The sequence below is a fragment of the Phaseolus vulgaris genome, chromosome 4, assembly GCF_051622355.1.
Source record: "Phaseolus vulgaris cultivar YP4 chromosome 4, ASM5162235v1, whole genome shotgun sequence".
NCBI classification, from domain to species: Eukaryota; Viridiplantae; Streptophyta; class Magnoliopsida; order Fabales; family Fabaceae; genus Phaseolus; species Phaseolus vulgaris.
This window is the reverse complement of record NC_143501.1, coordinates 32,386,146-32,392,145: the sequence shown is the minus strand read 5'-3', so window position 1 is coordinate 32,392,145 and position 6,000 is coordinate 32,386,146.

Sequence of the window (6,000 nt, the reverse complement as noted above, 5' to 3'; positions counted from 1 at the left end):
CACAGAGGGTGAGTATTCTTGAAGGATTCAAGATCACCTCTTTGGTGTTTGTGTTGTGTAATTTGTGGTTGATTACTTAGTGAAACACTGTGTTTGAATTTCTTTATCCCTCATTTCTGTAAAACTGTTTGATCTGTGTTTTAGCAAAGTGTTGATAAAAACAATCGGTTGATTCGCATAAACAACCGATTGATTTTCTGGAATCAATTTAAAACAATTTTGTTTTTTGGCTGATCTGATAGCTTCTTTTATGATTCTGCATTAATCTTCATTATTGTCCAGTATTTTCAGAAATCTTTCTTTAAACAATTCACCTCCCTCTTGTTTAAGGCCTTTAATTCTAACATGAATGATGTGGCCCAAATAGGTAATTGTAGGGACTGGAAAATTGCACTTTGATTCTTTAACAAAAAAATTGTGGGTTTGAAGTAATTGGAGAACAATGGTGAGATGTTGAATGAGGTTTATCATGGATGTGCTATAAATTACAATGTCATAAAAAAAACCCAGCACAAAACGCCTTAGGTATGGTCGAAGGAGGTCGTTCATTGCAACTTGAAATGTAGAAGGAGCATTAGATAGGCCAAATGGCATAACTAAAAACTCATAATGACCATCAAAGGTGCGAAAAACTGTCTTGTGGCAGTCAATAGCGTGTACATGTATTTCGTGATAACCAGATCTTAGGTCAAGCTTAGTGAATACTCGCGCCTCAGTTAATTTATCTAATAGTTCCTAAATCATGGGAATAAGAAATCTATCCTTCACAGTGTTAGCATTTAAAGTCTTGTAATCTACGCAAAATCTCCATGATCCATCTTTTTTTTTTAATGAGTATGACTGGAGAGGAGAAGAGGCTAGTACTTGGGCGTATGATGCCCTCATACAACAGTTCTTGAATGAGAGAAGTCATGATGTGTTTGTCGGTGTGAGGATAATAATAGGGTTTGATATTTATGGCGGTGGAGTTTGGAATTAAGGGAATGTGATGGTTATGGGGGCAGTAGGGGGTAAACTATGAGGATGTGAGAAAATCGAATGGTATGTGTGGAGTAGGTTTTGAATCTTGGGGTGTATATTTGGTGGATAAGTGATACAACCCAACTCGACAAGCAGATGACCAAGGACACAACAAACACTTCACAACTAGGTCAGTCATCTCAACATACAAGACCAAACCCTACCAGGCCTTAGAAAAGCCTCAGTAGAAGAAGAACCAAACATGGACCAAAATATCAATTGTTCTTCCTTCTAATTTTTTCACAAGACAAGTTTATGTAAAATGAATTAGGCTCACTTTAGGGGTGGCAAATAGAAGAATAAGCTAGAGTAGTTTGTGCTTAGTAATTTGGGCTTGTGCCAAGCCTACCTTTCATGACATGTGCACCTAGGTTTAAGGTTTTTTTGAACTACCTTCTAGAAGGTTTCTCACAAATGACAACCCTACCCTTCTATCTTGCTCTCCAAGACACTCTCTCCTATAAATAGAGTGTCTTGCCTCATGTATTTCACACATTGATTTTTGAATAGAAAAGAAACTCTGTCAGAGTGTTTAGTGAGCTGAGTCTCCTAGAACTTGGGTCTTATCTTGAGTGCTCTACACTTCAAGTGGCGGCTCTTCACCACTCATCTTGGAGTCTCCTCCTCCTCCAAGTGACGTGACCACACCTTCATCATCCTAAGCTTCTCTTTCCTTTCATCTTTTTATTTTTTCTTTTCCTTTATGTTCTTGTGTTTATCTTTTCCTATTCAGTTTCTATCTTCTTTCTTTCCTTTATATGCTCTTTAATTCCACACCTATTCATCATCACACCATAATTGTGTTTTCTCTTTGCCCTCTAGAAGTGAATCTTCACACTTACTTAACCAATTGGTTAAGTTCATATCTAGTGAGAACTTCTTTGGGTTTCTCATCATAATTGCTAATCTTAAAAGGCATAAACAAAAGTGAAACCTCTAAAATGTGCCAATCTAAAATCAACTCACATCATGTGGTATTCAGAGCATGGTTTTGAATTGTGCTTATCTTTTCTGAGTGGATTTCTACCTTTAAATTTCAGCACATTTCAGTTATGCTTTTATCTTTAGCAATTTCAATTTTGTCCATCAATTCAGCCTTTAAATTCTTGTCATTTACAATTCCGTTTTTTTATTCATTAAGCAATTTAAATTCTGCTTTTGAATTATTTGTGTAATTTTTTCTCTTTCCTTACCTATCTTGCTTGAGTCTTATGTTCTTAGTGTTTTAGGAGTCTTTAAATCCATTATGCTAATTTTAACTTTAATTGTGAAGAGCTAAAAGTAATTAGAATTTGTTTAAGTGGTAGTTGATTTAGTTTCAAATAAAGAATTCAAGTGATCATATGAATTGAATCCCACTCTATTTGTGAAAATTTGAAAGTGAAGTAAAAATATGCATGTCAAGAATGTGGACATTTTAAATTCATAAAAAAAAATACCAAAACAATTTGAATGCAATTCACTTTTCAAAGATTAAAATATTAAGATGATTATTTTTATGTGGCAAATTGTTTTCACATTTGTGGAACTTAATCCTTCTTACTTTTACAATTTCTACGAAAATTAAAAACTTCATAGTTAAAAGTTTAAGTAAGTTTCTTTGAGTTTTCACAAGTACTTTTCTTATTTGTCTTGCTAAAAGTTTTGTCATCTTCTAAATTCTAAATTGGTTTATTCTTTCATTCATCTTTTCTTGTTTGTCTTCAAATATTTCTTTAGTTTTGTTGGGGATTCTTTGGTGAGCGAGTGATAAGAGCATTTATCTCTTTCACTTGAAGTGTTGCTACCAAGTATAGACCTTTTGGAGTTCAAGTCTTCCTTGAGTAAATTAAATTTTTTTCCATCCTTTACTAAATAGCCAAGTGATACACATGAGTGAGTGCATTAAATTATTATTTTCACTATTTGTTTGCTTTCTTTTGTGCAAAATTATGACTCATTTATCTTCAGGAGAGTCTTCAAAGCCACAATCCTCTCAAAAGGCACATATTTTGGGGGAGCTTGCAGATGCCAAGAGGAGCTTGGCCCACAAAGAAGAGGAGTTGAGGCAACTAGGGGAGAGAATGCAAATGCTAAAAGATACTCAAGAGAGATTAGTTAGAGAAAGGAGACGGGAACCTATACGCACTACAAGGTATCATATGCACTACGGGAGTGAAGAAGAAGAAGAAAAATGGAAAGTGCAAAATGTGAAAACTAGGCACCACCAACACCAACCACCAAAGACTTATTTTCCTTTTGTTAAATTACCTAGTTTTAGTGGGGAAAGTGACCCTAACTTATATTTAGGATGGGAAGCTAAGGTAGAACAAACTTTTAATGTGTATGAGGTCGAAGAGGACCAAAAGGTTAAGTTAGCTTCCCTAGAGTTTTTAGATTATGCCATGCAGTGGTGGCATCAAATTGTAATGGACATTGGTTTGAACAAGAGGTCAACGTGGTCTCTAGGTATGATTTGAAAGAATGCATGCGTGCGCGGTTTGTTTCTCCTCATTATAGGAAGGAACTCTTGTTGAAGCTCCAACGGCTTCACCAAGGACCTAGGACGGTTGATGAATATTTCAAAGACTTACAAACTACTATGACCAAAATTAATATGCATGATAATGAGGAGGAAACTACTTAGACTCTCTCACTCACTACTCACACAAAAATTGTGTAAAATTTCTTTACTATAATTTTAACTTGTGTTTACAAAGGGGGAGACTTCCTATTTATAGAGTGAGGAGTCTTGGAAAACAAGGAATTAGGGTAGAAGGGGAAGAAGCAAATATGGTGCGGTTTTTAAGGTGGACTTTAGTCAAAGCCGCACCTTATGCATCATTCTAGAAGCTAGGGTTTCCTTCCTACCCTAATGGACTTCTCATAGGCCCATTATTATATCTTAACCTCCTATTTATGTTATATAGACCTATTCTACAGAAATTACAAAAAGAGAGACCAACTGATGCTCAACACCCAGAGTTTGTGCTCTACTCCTAGTAATCCTCTAAGGTATGGTGGGTGCTGAGGTCATGGGTTGGGCTTGGTCATCATCATGGGTAGGCGTCCTCTCTCCTTGGTCCTCACCAGGTAGGAAGAAGGGGAGGTGGAGTAATGAGAGGGGGGGACAATAGACATTATTGTGGCAAAGACGAATGATGCAGCCTGAGAAATTAGGGGTGGGAGTGGGACAGGGGGTATGGTCAGAACAAAAAAGGGAGTAGAAGAATTGTTTGCTTCATTAGGGGAAATTAACGGGGGTGGTTTAGATGTTAAAATGGTATGGAAAGTGAGAGTGACCGCCTCTTGTTTGGATTTCCAATGTTTTTGACGAGATTCTAGAGTGTGATGTAAGGTATTATAATGGGTTTCATGATGGTCATGGGTTTGTTGGATTTGGGTTTGGAGGTTTGCTAGTTTGTCTAAAATGGTCTAGAGGGTTTCTTCTAAATCTTTATTTGATTTGGGAGGCATGGAGATAGACTCAATAAAGGCACCAAATTGAGACAAAGATTAGACAGACATGGGAAAGAACACCAAAGCAAAGGAAAAAGAAGACCGAAAATGAAAAAAAAGGATAAAAAAAATGTTAAAATAGAAAGAAAAGGCAAGATCAAAATGCATAGATGTCTCTCCCCTAATCTCCTGGATATATAATTCTCCTAGAAAAGTCATAAAATTTACTATAATAAGCTGTTGTGTTAACCATAAAAAAAAATATAAAAGAAAATGTTTTGTCCAATCCTCACAAAAGATAGGAATAAATTTTTTAGATGTAGTCATTAAATAATGAGATTTGTAGTGGTGAATCCATTATCATGATGTATGGGTGTGTTGTTGAAGCGGGATATAGAATTTTCCATGTTCTTATTATTTTTGTTGAAGTTCTTTATTAAATTTCTTTACTTATTCTTATTTTTTTGCATGATTTTAAGTTTAGACTCTTTATTTTGTACCTGTTGTTGTTTGAATTCTTAGAAAATGTTTTTCGTGTTGTTAGTTGAAGTTATTTCGAAAATTGTTGCATATGCTTCCAGTAACATTCCCAATTTTTGCAAATTGTTTTTCTATTATTACTATTTTACTTTCATTCCATCATTTCCAAAACTAAATAATAAAATGTATTCAAATTTCATCTTTAAGTTTGTTCAAATAAATTTTCTTTCAATATAAACATAATTTTTTTTCCTCAAAATATGTTTGTTTAATCGAAGTGTTTAGTTTCTATAAATTTAAGTGATTTTATATACTATTTTCATTCCGCCCAAATTAAATTGAAAATCATGAAAGTGGTCATTCAATTCATGATTTGTATTTATTTTTTTATTAAATTACTTAATCAAAACTTCACCAAAAGCAATAATACATTAGTATAATATATTATTTATAATCATAAAAAATTGGGAAGCGATTTCAATTATTTTTATGTACGTACTTTAGCAAAAGTTTGTCTATTTTTTTCTCCGTTTTCCTAACATATTTGGACCCCGAAAACGAACATTATTGAGACATGACAACTGCAATGTCATGCAATATTTCTTTTATAACTGTTTCTGTGACTTGACTGACCCTTTGGATATAGAATTGGATTTATTTCTATCTTTCATTTTCTTTTTCAAATGAAATTAACTTCATCTGCAACTTTTTTAGTTTCTTATTCTAGAATGAGGTGTTTTACTTTCTATTTCTATTTTTTTTATATAATTAGAGATGATAAAATGGATTAATATCGTAAATTAATTTTTATTTATTTTTTATATTAAAAGTTTAGATTTAAAATTTTCAATATATTATGTTTTTACTATTTTGTTCTTAATAAAAAATTATATTTATTATTACTGTTAATTTATTTATAAATTAACTCCTCTTGCACAAACCGGAAAAAATATATTTAAATCAAATATAAGTTAAGTTATTTATATTGCTAAAGTCATTTAAGTGTTTTTAAATTTTGATCAATTTAATAAAGTTAAAAAAAAATCTCCTTTTTTCATTTTG